The sequence below is a fragment of the Microcaecilia unicolor genome, unplaced genomic scaffold (assembly GCF_901765095.1).
Source record: "Microcaecilia unicolor unplaced genomic scaffold, aMicUni1.1, whole genome shotgun sequence".
In the NCBI taxonomy this organism is placed as follows: domain Eukaryota; kingdom Metazoa; phylum Chordata; class Amphibia; order Gymnophiona; family Siphonopidae; genus Microcaecilia; species Microcaecilia unicolor.
Genome location: NW_021963636.1, coordinates 623,130 through 636,713, shown reverse-complemented (window position 1 = coordinate 636,713; position 13,584 = coordinate 623,130). Strand labels below are relative to the sequence as shown.

The 13,584-nt window shown below is 40.4% G+C and overlaps 1 protein-coding gene and 1 long non-coding RNA gene across 3 annotated transcripts in view; one reads left to right on the top strand and one right to left on the bottom strand.

Moving 5' to 3' along the window:
• Nucleotides 1–13,584, bottom strand: part of LOC115459528 (endoplasmic reticulum-Golgi intermediate compartment protein 2-like) — a 405,254-nt gene that overhangs the window by 221,403 nt on the left and 170,267 nt on the right. The window lies entirely within an intron of this gene.
• LOC115459530 lies at nucleotides 2,737–7,744 on the top strand. Of its 2 annotated transcripts, none has more exons than XR_003940293.1 (2): nucleotides 2,737–3,475; nucleotides 6,379–7,744. It is a non-coding gene; the product is annotated as an uncharacterized LOC115459530 (long non-coding RNA). The 2 variants fall into 2 exon arrangements; XR_003940292.1 differs by lacking the exon at nucleotides 2,737–3,475 and adding an exon at nucleotides 5,231–5,819.

The window sequence follows — 13,584 nt, the reverse complement described above, 5'->3', positions numbered from 1 at the left end:
CAGAGAAAAGAGATTAATAGTCTTTCTACCTGTTTATAGAATGAACTCTGGAATAGTATTGGGATCATACTTAATATGAAATTTATTTTAGGGGCAACCATCATTTTAATGGTCTCTATTCTACCCCACCAGGATATATGCAGGGAATGCCACTTTAATAAAAGATCTTGAAGGAATTTAAGTATATTTTCACCATTATGTTTAATAGTATCTTGTGCTGTGTAGTGTAGATCTATACCTAGATATCTGAGTTTCTTAGAAGACCAACCTAAATTAAATGGTTGTATAAGGTTAGGTACTGCATATGTATGTTAAGTGGCAGAACTTCTGTTTTAGTTTGATTAATTTTATGTTTAACTCATTTTTATTAACAACTCCTTGGAATATACAATTATTACTTGCTATAACCAGGTACATCAAATACATTACCAGCTCTGCCAGCACATTACAAATTTTTCTTTCCCTCCCTCTCCCCCCCCCCCCGCTCCCAAGCCTTCCCAACCCATCCCACCTCTTGACCCCCCTCCCTCTCTGTCCTACTCCCCCTATTACCTTCCCCTCCCCCCTTCACTCTGCTAACTACAGTATCTGTCCCCAATCTCTGTATCTATCTGTTTATTAGGCGGCTCCTCGCCGCCGGGGTCAATGTATTCCAGAATGGGTTCCAGCAATTTTGTAATTTTTCTCCAAATTCCGACGAGAGATCTCTCATTCCCATTCTCTCCAGCCACGAGAGTTGGATCATCCTTAGTCTCCAGTTCTGTACTGTAGGGCTATTCCTAGTTGTCCACTCTGCTAGGATCGTTTGCTTCGCCACAATGATCGACTTCCGTACGAAGCTTTTCATGCCTCTTAGTATGGGTGCCAGCAAATTCACCCTCCCAAACAAAACTGCTGAGTCATGGCATCCTCTTGCTTTCCACAAAGTCAAAATCTGTTGCAGCACCTCTTTCCAAAACTTACCAACGCTGTAACATGTCCATGTCATATGTCCCATTGTGGCCCCCTCCGACCCGCACTTGAGGCAATCCCCCCACGGCGACGCTCCCATATGGAACGCCCGCCGGGAGCCACTTAAGCTCGAAGTGCAAATTTGTACTGTACTTCCCAGTGCACCGCAAATACCGAATGTTTCTGGATTGACAAGATGTGCTCTTTCAGCTGCTCTATTGTTAATGAGAGCTGGATGTCATCTTTCCATGCCTTCCACACCCGCAAATAGTTCAAATCTAGTGCCGTATCTTTAATATGCCTGTGATGGAATGTCAATGGCACTTTCTCTTGTGCCTCTAGCGAGTAGGCTGCAGCAAGCTCGATCTGCACATCCTCTGCCAGATCATACCACGGTAGTGAATTAACATAGTGCTTAAGCTGGGCGCAGTGGAAGGAGTCTCTGGGCAAGATACGATATTCAGTTTGCGGTTCTTGGAAAGTTTTAAGTTTTTCTTCTTGTGTCAGTACCTGTAGCAAGTATACTATTCCCTCTCTCCGCCATCTAGAGAAGGCTGAGTATATATTTCCTGGTGGAAACGCTGGATTTCCACAAATTGTCAGGTATGGTGTCACTTTTGCTGAAAATTTATGTAACCGGTATATCCATTTCTATACCACCTTGGCAGTGGTCATGATTCCTGTCGTTTTTAGGATTGTTGGTATGTCGCTTCCTGCTGCATGCAGGCAGTTACTGAAGTGCACCTTTGATAGAAAGTGTAATTCCATCTGTGTGTTGGAAAAGTCTGTTTTCGACCGGAACCAATCATTAATGTGCCTCATGCCACTGTTATATTCCGCATGCTTGTTAATCCTGCTCCACCATATTCTATTGGTGCTTGCAAAACTTGCAGAGTCTTGCTCTCTTTCCCCTCCAGAGAAAAGTCTTTTAACATTTTGTTCAGTTTTTGTTCATCCTTTCTTTTTAGATATAGGGGTAGCAACTGGAACACATACAGCCACCGCGGCACAATAAACATGTTATACATAGCTATTCTCCCTAATAAAGTTATTGGTAGGGACTCCCACCCGAGTAAACGTTGCTGTGTTTCTCTTAAAAGACGCTGTACATTCCTTGCGTATATCTACATTAGCTCTGAGGTGATCTGCACTCCTAAATATCTTATACTGCCCTCCGCCCACTTCACGGGGAGTACCCCCTGTCCAGACCGCTGGGCATCCGCCACTATTGGCAGGGCCTGTGATTTGCCAAAGTTTAGCTTGAACCCGGAGAAAGATTTATATTTCTCTAAGACCTCCACCAACACTTTCAGCGCGCGAGGAGGATGTATCACCACTACTGATATATCATCTGCATACGCCCACACTTTGTTTTGTTTTCCTGCCATTTCCACTCCTGTCACAACCCTTTCCCCGTTTATACGCTTAAGTAAAGGTTCCGAAGAAAGTATAAATAACAGGGGGGACAGCGGGCACCCCTGCCTCGTTCCTCTCTGAATAGGGAACTCTTGGCCTCTAATTCCATTTATTTATTTATTTATTGCATTTGTATCCCACATTTTCCCACCTCTTTACAGGCTCAATGTGGCTTACAATACATCATGAATGGTGGAAATATATAAGAAAATAGACATTTAGTATTACAGAAGGATCTTGGTTCACATTATAATGATAAAACATGATAGTAGTATGACAAGCACGTATTATAAGGCAATTCTGGATGTATGTGGAGGAGTTCACATTTGTTGATCTTTTTGGTATACCTTGTTAAAGAGATAGTGTGTAGAAGTAAGAAGGAAAAATACAGAAAAGCTGAGAAGGCATAACCTTGAAAAGGAATGTGCACATACAATAGTCAGTGGAAAACTGAGCTGTGCAAACACAAGCCTGGTCTGACAGATGAGATTAGAAACAGACAATGTCTGATAGCAGAAATGCTGACTTGTGGTTAAGAAGAAAAAGCAAGGCTAAAGATAAGGGAAAATTAACAGGACACAGACACAGATGTGAGCAATTAGGGTGTACAAAGTTTAAGTAAAGAACAGCCAAAATATTCTGTATATAAGTAAGGACAGAAAAATTGTTAGCAAGCAACTTCATCTCTGTGCTTGATGCATACTTGCTTCCTATGTAACATGATTACATAGCACTGTCATAATAGTGACAGTTGAATAAAAAGAAAAATGTTTACTGTATCTTTTGTATGCTTATTATTTTATCCAATTGAACTCACAATTTGAACAAATTGGTGCCCCGTGTGAGGAGTCAGCGGCAGGACTGCTGACAAGTTATCTGTTTTTGGTTGATTGATCAACGGTGCATCGGTCTTACGATACTGATCAGCTCGTGAGAGGTGCTCTGCAATCTTCTGATTCGTAGACGGGGACTGCTTGGTTTTTTGTGAGAAAAGCGGGACCCCCGATGCCTGTTTCGGTGATTGACTAACAACGCCCCGGTCTTGCAATACTGGCCAGCTTGTGAGAGGTTCGTTGCAATTACTTGATCCGAGGTATCTGCTTAGGTGGTGAGTATATTGACGTCATACTGCATACTTTTCTGTATTTTTTGACCCTGTTTGTTGTGATCCTTTTTCATTTCTTTCTTCTTTTTATTCTTTGTTACTATTTACAATATTATTGTATTTGTTGTAAAATGGCTAATATTAATATTGATATTGAGGTTCCTGTCTCTTCTACAGCAGACGGTACAAGCTTTGTATATGCAGCACCAGGATTTCGTTGCTGGGGATAATGTTGTTTATCTTTCTTGAATCTGGTTGTTAAAAAGGGTATGATAATTCATGCTTTTCTTTAAGTCTTATGGGTATAGTATTACGGAGGTTAAATACAAAGCCTCCCTTCAGGAATGTAGCCTTGATAGTTTTTTTCCTCCAGCTGTGCTGCTATGTTAACTTTCAACTTTGTGATTTACTGAAAGGTGCATGACGGCATTTTCTGATGTTTAAAATAAATAAATAAATAAATAGGAATTATTTAGCTGAGTTTTGGATTGTGTAGTTATTACAAATTTTATATACCTTGTATACCAGGATTTTGTGCTATCCCAGTGCCCTTCTAGGCAACTGCCTGGGTTGCCTCACTTTGTTTCTCTTTTATTACATTAGATTTAATTTATAGCTCCATGCTGCACTTGGGTTCAAAGCACGGTGCATCTGTTGTAATTTACTGTGAGATTTATAGTCCCTAAAGAATGTAAAGAAAACCACAGAAGGTATCCCACACTCCAAAAGCTAAAACATTGGATTTTAAAACTCAGCTGCCTGTAGCCATGATTCATTTGCCTTTTTTGCAAACCTTATGAGTCTCGTAGGCAGTACAAATCACAGCTGCTTAATTGTATTGCACTAAATTTGTTTTCCTCCACTGCAGGGGAGGAATGCAAATTCCTAAGTTATTCATGAGATTTGCAGACTATTTCTTGCCTATTCCCTGTATCTACCTCATTAAGATTTGTACAATAAATGTTTGTCTAGTGACATATTCCACGTGTATGTTCTGTACCACAGGTAATTGAGATTTCAGAGAGATAAGTTTTAGGTTTCATGTGGATTTTCAGTGTTCAGTTGTTTGCTTATGATGTCACTCTTCTTTCTTTTATTGATGACTTGCTCCCTCTGCTGATCTTTGTGTGTATTACATGCACAAGTTGCTTTGGGAAAGAAAGAAAAAAAAAAAAAAAAAGAAGACAGTCCCTGCCCAGAGGAGCTTGCGGTCTAGACTAGGGCAGACAGATAAGACTCACAATTACAGACTTTTGTTTTAATAATGTGATTTATGCAAAGAACCGTTTGTCTACTAAACTACTTAATGTGTTTAATTCATCATGCTTGTGATAAATATATCTCTGTGTTACTTTAGGCAATTGGGACTCCAGAGATATTGCCCTCTCCAGGGTAAAGGAATTTAGCTGAATGCTCAGATTAAGAAGTTGTTAATGTACCTTGAATGAGAATGCTTTGTGCTGCTATAGAACATTTCTAGGCACCTGCCTACGTGCTGACATCATCCTTGTTCTAACTTTTCTCCATAAATCATATGTCATGATTTTAGCTGGACGCTTAAACCTGGTTGTCCAGAGAGGTGAGGTGTACCATGATAAAGATCTAAATGTAAGTTTTAAATCATAGGGAATCACATTATGAAGAAGATGGAAGCAAGTTCCCATTCATTGAAAGGTTACTGAGATGTTTGAAGCTTGTAAAAGATATACTGCCAATGTGCAAGTTGTGTGAATAGTGTGAATAACCACATGGCAGGAGTACATGATTATGTGCTACGAAAGTACACTTGTAAGTTAGATAGAAGGGTTGTGGAAGTGGATATATGTGGGAGTGTTTCTACAGGACTATACTGTTTGGGGATAGGCCACAGAATAGCAATTCATTTTATTCTGTATTACCTATCAAAAGAAGCATGAAATTTGAGTATAGAAGTAAGCTAATGGCATTTTGTTAAGGGTTTGACCAGATATTGAGTGAATCATTATCATTTATGCCCTGAGGCCTACATAGAGGCCCTGTTTTGATTACTTGATTTAAAATGGATGCAGGAAAAACTAAATGGATACACCCGAGTGGAAAGATATGTATTTCTATTTCTGAATTGATAAATAATTTGTATAATTGGCATGTGACATTGCACTTACCAGCGTCTGACATGAGTAAAGCTATGGAAGTCTCATTTTGGCATCCAAATATGCTTTCTTATGCCACAAGAATTGTATTAAACTGTTTAGTTTGTTCCAAAAATATAGTACATCGAGGTCCAGTTATTTCTCCTGGATCCATTCCAATTCCAACGGGACCCGGAGTAGAATGGCATTTGGACTTCACAGATATGGTAATACCGGTAAAAAGTAAAAGGTATCTGTTAGTATGGGTGGATGCCTTTACAAAATGGGTGGGCACAGGTAGTAATTGATTCATTTTTACATCATATTCTACCAGCACACGGGTGCCCAAAGAAGTTGGTCACGGACAATGGTAGTCATTTTGTTAATGCTTTGGTAAAAGATATGACTCAACTTTGTGGTATACTGCATAGACAAGTGGCAGTATATAGGCCTACTTCAAATGGCCTAGTGGAACGCTACAATGGTCTGATCAAAACAAAACTTAGAGTTCTTTTGAAGGCTCTAAATAAAAATAATGAAAAACAATACACCTGGTTAGATGTATTGCCAATTGCGCTGTTACAATTAAGAAGTCATCCAAGTTCAAAATTGCAAATTTCACCTTTTCAGTTACATACAGGACGCGATCCCAGAGGGATACCTGTATCAAATATAGATCAATCGACTGAAGGTGTGACAAGTTACTGGAATCAAATTAATCCAATAATAAATTTGACCAGAGACATGGCAATAAGAGATTCAAAACGACTGCCTAACATGACTTTTTGTTCTCAGTTCTCAATAGGTCAGAAAGTCTTGAGGAAAAACTTCACACACAAGACTTGGAAAGATCCAATCTACGTCGGACCATTTGAAATAAAAGAACTCACCCATACTGCTGCACGATTAAGTGATCATACTACCTGTGTACATTTATCCGACATAAGACGTGTCATTGGTACTGAGTGATTGAAAAGGCACTCATCTGGAGTATTGTCGTGGTACATTTTATGGTTAATGAATGATGTTTGGACCTACACACCAGCCACATCACTGACACGGCAATGAGGTAGTGGGAAGTTGGACAATAAAAACCCCACCGTACAACTAGACAACAAGATAAACCACCCGTGGAAAAGCATGTCTAAGAGAGAGTACCATTAGAGAACAGTGTTTAATAATAAATAAAGAAAACACTTATTGTACATTTACTATGTTCCGCTCAGGATTTGAAAGTTTTTCAGAAACCACAAACAATTTGTTTAATAACAAGAAACAAGGAGACTATTGAAAGTAATGAGTTCCTGAAAAGGCGAAATGAGAGCCTAATAAATGACTGACTGGACATTTACCTTCAGCTAATAAATTTCTGAATAGGATAGCACACCCATTGTTAGTAGTGTTATTAGTTAGTATAGTATAGTACTAGTAATATGTTTTCTAACTTGTAGAAAATGGAAAAGGAAAGAAATAAAAATTAATAATATGCACAACATGACAAACGTAATGTACAGTAGAGTACAACAAAGGGAAGTGTAGAAAGGAAAGGTAATATGCTTAAAACTTCTAACCACAAATGCAGTAAAGGAAGGACGAGGAATAAAAACACTTGAAAGAAAATGTTCTTTAGCTATGACGGCCCAGATAGAAGGAGTGATGAGAAATGCCATATCCTAATCTGGCTCAAACATGCTAATAGAACTATAGTGTGGTGAACACTGTAAAACAGTGTTCAAAGGGAGGTTTGTGTAGAAGTAAGAAGGAAAAATACAGAAAAGCTGAGAAGGCATAACCTTGAAAAGGAATGTGCACATACAATAGTCAGTGGAAAACTGAGCTGTGCAAACACAAGCCTGGTCTGACAGATGAGATTAGAAACAGACAATGTCTGATAGCAGAAATGCTGACTTGTGGTTAAGAAGAAAAAGCAAGGCTAAAGATAAGGGAAAATTAACAGGACACAGACACAGATGTGAGCAATTAGGGTGTACAAAGTTTAAGTAAAGAACAGCCAAAATATTCTGTATATAAGTAAGGACAGAAAAATTGTTAGCAAGCAACTTCATCTCTGTGCTTGATGCATACTTGCTTCCTATGTAACATGATTACATAGCACTGTCATAATAGTGACAGTTGAATAAAAAGAAAAATGTTTACTGTATCTTTTGTATGCTTATTATTATTTTATCCAATTGAACTCACAATTTGAACAATAGGTCTTCAGTAGTTTGCGGAAGTTAGTTAATTCAAGAATCATTTTTAAGTTGCACGGCAGCGCGTTCCAGAATTGTGTGCTCAGGTATGAAAAGGTTGGCGCATGCGTTAGTTTGTATTTTAGACCTTTACAGTTGGGGAAGTGAAGGTTAGGAATGTGCGGGATGATTTTTTAGCATTCCTGGGTGGTAAGTCTATCAGGTCTGGCATGTAGGCTGGTGCGTCTCCGTGAATGATTTTGTGAACTAGGGAGCATATTTTGAACGTGATGCGTTCTTTAAGTGGGAGCCAGTGTAGCTTTTCTCGTAGCAGTTCAGCACTTTCATATTTTGTTTTACCGAATATGAGTCTAGCTGCAGTGTTCTGGGCTGTCTGAAGTTTCTTGATTATTTGCTCTCTGCAGCCAGCGTAGAGTGCGTTGCAGTAGTCTAGATGACTGAGTACCATTGATTGTACCAGGTTGCAGAAGATGGTCCTTGGGAAGAAAGGTCTTACTGTTTTTAATTTCCACATTGAGTGGAACATCTTCTTGGTTGTGTTTTTTGCATGATTCTAAAGTGTTAGGTGTCGATCAATGGTAACTCCAAGAATTTTTAGGGTGTCCGAGATTGGGAGATTCAGTTTTGGTGTGTTAATGGTGGTGAATTTGTTCTTGTTATGTTGAGAGGTGAGTACTAGGCATTGGGTTTTTTCTGCATTGAGTTTTAGCTTAAATGCATCCGCCCATGTATGCATGATCTGTAGACTTTAGTTGATGTCATTAGAAATTTCCGTTAGATCTTGTTTAAATGGGATGTAGGTCATTACATCATCTGCGTATATGTATGGGTTGAGGTTTTGGTTTGCTAGTAATTTGGCCAAGGGTATCATCATTAAGTTGAATAGAGTCGGTGAGAGGGGGGATCCCTGTGGAACTCTGCATTCAGGTATCCATGAGAATTTGTTTAAGTAGTTTGTGAGTTGTTTGGTCACCATCCTTTCCGTTAGTTTGGTTTGCTACTGGCCTGCTGTTGGTTAGTTCACTAGCACTTTTCTTTGCATCTTTGGGTATGGGGGTGAGTAGAATGTTTCCTTTCTCCTTCGGGAAGAGTCCATTTTGTAACATATAGTTCAGGTGACTCGTTAGGTCTGTCATAAATTGCTGAGGGGCAGATATCATAAGGCTGTTTGGGCATATGTCTAGTTTGCAATTAGATTTGGCAAATCTTTTGAGCGTTTGGGAGATGATATCCTCCGAAATGTCTCGAAGTTGGTCCACGTTCTGTCTGCTGCATGTACACCAGGGTCTGGATCTAGACAATCAAGGAGTTCAGCATAGTCGGTGGTACTACAGGTATTTTAAGTCACAATTGTTCGATTTTCTCTTTGAAGTATCTCACGAGATTGTCTGCTCCTGGTGTATGTGCGCTATCGGTTGTGACTGGTGTAATATCTAGTAGTTTATTCACGAGTTGGAAGAGTTTGTGTGTGTCCTTGTAGTTTGGTCCAATTTTTGTTTTGTAATATAATCTTTTAGTTTGTCTTATGGTATATTTATATTGTCTTCAAAGTTGTTTCTAGGCGTTAAGTGTGGGTTCATCTTTCTTTTTGTTCCACGCTCGTTCTAACCTTCTAACTTGTGTTTGAGTTTTTTCAATTCTTCATTGAACCATGGTATTGAGTTCTTTCTGTGTGAGGTTCTGGTTTGAGTTGGGGCAATATTGTCTAATATTGTTCTGCATCTATCGTCCCATTCTAGGAGGAATTGGTATGTATCTGCCTTTACTGTCCATCCCTTGTGGTAGATCTGTTGCCAGAAAACTATCGGGTCTATTTTTCCTCTCGTGGTGTAAGTTTTTCGTTCTTGTTTGTTAGTTGAGTCTTTCGTTCGTTATTAGAGGGAGATGTATGCTTTATAGTGGTCTGACCACGGTGCGGGTGTCCATTTTGTATCTGTTAGTATAAGGTTTGAATCAGGGTCGAATTTGTATGTGATAATGTCTAGTGTGTGTCCTTTATTGTGAGTCGGTTGCATGTTTGGTTCGTGAAGATCCCACAGTTGTAGGAACTCTTTGCATTCTTGGGTGCTTGTAGAGGTGAGGTCTTCAAGTAGCAGGTTGATATCTCCTATTATGATAAGATTTCAGGTAGAGACGCAAGTGTTCGAGATAAAGTCCATAAAGTGTGTTTGGGAGTCTTGCCAGTTGCCTGGTGGTCTGTAGAGTAGGACTGCGTTGAGGTGTTCCTGCAAATTTGGGTGATTGATTCTTATCGAGGCAATTTCAAGTTGTGGCAGAATGGATTCTGCTGTGACTGTGATGATGAAATTGGATTTGTATATTATGGCTATTCCTCCGCCTCTTTTTCGGTTTCTTGTCCAGTCAGTGATTTTGTATCCTGGTGGGCAAAAATCTAAGATTAGGGGGTCTTTAAGGTCGTGAATCCAGATTTCAGAGATTAATAGGAGGTCCAGGTTGTCTGTGGTGATCCAATCTGTTATGATCTCTGGTTTATTTACTACTAATCTGGCATTTACGTATCCCATTTGGATTGAGTGGTAATGTTCGGTTTGATGGTTGTTGTTCTTTTGGTCTAGTGAGTTGTGATTGGGTTGTCTGTAGGGTTTGTGTGCTGTGGGTAGATTGTTGTTTATGTTAGGAGTAGTCCATGCATGGTAGATTAGGGGGAGGAAGTAAATTATCATGAGCAGTTTGTTAGTGTTCATGTTACTATGGTTTGTGGTGTTTGGTTGTGCCTGGGTGTTAGTGGATGAAATTTTGTATGAACATCAATCAGTATCAACACTAGGCAGTGTCAACATCAAGCAATGTGAGCATTAGCAGTAAGTAAGTGCATTTTCAAGTAGTGTCCGCATTAAACAGTCTTAGCATCAAGCGGTATCAACATTAGCAGTGTCAACATCAAGCAGTATCATCATTTACTTGGAGTGCCGCTGTTGGCTTATGATATAATGTTTGTAAGGCCGTATAGTACCAGCCTCGAAATCCTATGTGCTCCAAAGTGCGAAACAAATACTCCCAGCCCACCCTTTCGAAAGCCTTTTCGGCATCCAGGCTTAATATAAAAGCGGGCTCTTTTCCTTCTTGGCACTGTGCCGTGGCCAGTAGTAATCCCCTAACGTTTGAAGCCGCTTGTCTGCCTCTCATGAAGCCAACCTGCTCTTCCCCAATCAATCTTGGGAGGATTGGTGCCAGGCGCTCCGCCATTATTTTTGCTATCAATTTCGTGTCTACATTAAGAAGGGATATGGGCCTGTATGACGCTGCTTGCTCTTTCGGTTTATCTGACTTGGGTATGAGTGTTATTAGGGCAGTGTTCGCGTAGGCTGGGAAGGAACCTCGTTCTATCGTGTCCTCATAGTATGCCATCAGGGCTCCCGACGCTATTGGTGGTAACAATTTGTAATATTCTCCAGTGTACCCATCTGGCCCAGGGGCCTTATGGTATTTTAACGACTTTATGGCTGCCTGTAATTCTGTTACCTTCAATGGAGCATTTAAACTATCCAATTCCTGCACAGTCAGCCTGGGGAGCTGTTTGTTTTAAATATTGTGGCAGGTCCCTGTTCCCTGCTACCTCTTCCTTAGTGTATAGAGTAGCAAAATACATTGTGAGGATGTGTGCTATTTCTTTTGGATTATTTGTTAGGGTTCCCTTGGTGTCTTTTATAGCGTCTATTGTTCTGGACCCACTCCAGTTTTTGATTACCCGTGCCAACATTTTCCCCGCCCAATTCCCATATCTATACAGTTTGTATCTGCGATAAAATAGGGAGTGTGTCTCTTTTTCATGAAGTAGTGTAATGAGCGCTACCTGCGTTGCTTTTAAACTCTCATTTGCTGCTCGCGAGGGGCATCTAATATATCTTTGTTTTGCTTTTTTTAGTTGTGTTTCTAATTGTAAAATACTTGCCGATGTGCGTTTTTTCTTTGCACTAGTATAGGCAATGATGTCTCCCCTCAGCACCGCCTTGGAGGCATCCCAATTTAACACTAACATGGTTCCCTGCCCTTCATTATTCAACCTATAATTCTCCCATTGTTTGTGTATAAATGCTCGGAAAGCAGCATCCCCATGTAGGTATGATAGAAACCTCCAATTTCGGCCCCCTTCCTCGCCCACCCCTGTCTCCAGATCTATCCATATTAGTGTGTGGTCCGACACCTCCTCTAGCCCAATTACTGCCGAACACACATTACTAAATAACACCCTAGTGATCAATATGTAGTCTAGCCTGCGTCCCATGTGCTCTTGATCTGTGCGTGTAATCTTTCTCAGTGGGATGTAGGGCGCGCCAGGTATCTACCAAGTCCAGAGTCTTAGATATCAAGGGGAGTGCTTGAGCTCTGCAGCCTGCATAATGTTGTAAAGTGGGACTTGTACAGTCTGCGCGTCCATCACTAAATTAAAGTCCCCTAACAGTATAAGCAGTTTCCCCTGTCGTTGCATGCATAGTTGTATCAACTACTGGTAATATTTTAAATCTTGCTTATTTGGCCCATAGATCACTAATAAATGCCGAACACACATTACTAAATAACGCCCTAGTGATCAATATGTAGTCTAGCCTAGCCTGCGTCCCATGTGCTCTTGATCTGTGCGTGTAATCTTTCTCAGTGGGATGTAGGGCGCGCCAGGTACCTACCAAGTCCAGTGTCTTAGATATCAAGGGGAGTGCTTGAGCTCTGCAGCCTGCATAATGTTGTAAAGTGGGACTTGTACAGTCTGCGTGTCCATCACTAAATTAAAGTCCCCTAACAGTATAAGCAGTTTCCCCTGTCGTTGCATGCATAGTTGTATCAACTACTGGTAATATCTTAAATCTTGCTTATTTGGCCCATAGATCACTAATAAATGAAACTCTAGTCCTTGCAACCAGATATTTAGAAACATGTAATTTTCTTGATCTCATTTCGCTACCAAGGAGGCCCTGTATGGTACCCCCCTTCGAAAAAGTACCGCTACCCCTCCCCTTCTCCCTTGCGTTGAGTTTGCAAATACCTCTCCTACCCAGGCCCTTTGTAATTTCTGATGTTCAAGATCGGTCAACCGGGTTTCCTGCAGACAGGCTATGTCTGCTTTATGTCTCTGCAGGGCCGTTAATATCTTTGAACGCTTTATTGGCGATGTGATCCCCCCTCCCCCCCCCCCACATTCCAACTTACTATACATACTGGCATTTCCAATTTTTGTGGGATATCCCTTCTGCTCTCCTGCCCCTCATGTGTGGACACCTTCTTGAATTATGTCTCCTACCCCTCCGCTGTTGGTCACCTCCTTTCTCCGCCCCAGCGGTCTGGACGCTCCTTCTCCCTAGCCTACTACAGTTCCCCAATGTTATCGGACTATTCTTAATCTTTCCCTTCCCCTTCCCTGCCCCCTTCCCTCTCCGTACCCCAATCTACCTTCACCAGCATCTAGTGCTCGTGAAAATATACGAGATCTGTGCTGATGCTAGGACCCCGACCCCCTATCGCCTATGTCCGTGTACTCTCTTTTTTTATTATTTTTATTTATAGACATTTTAATAAACATAGTATTCAATCAAGAATAATAATACACAATGCGTGAAATATAATTAAGTAAAAAAAAAAAAAAGAAGTAAGGAAATAAAGAAAACTTCTATTGTCCACAAATTAAAGGAAAATGATCCAAGAATTAGGAAAAATAATCAAACTATAAGTATCAAGCTTACAGACATTCTATTAAATCAAATCAAAGACCGCGCTGTGCCTTGTTGACTTATTCCAAGCTGCTATACAGTGTTACATTCGGGTCTAAATTTTC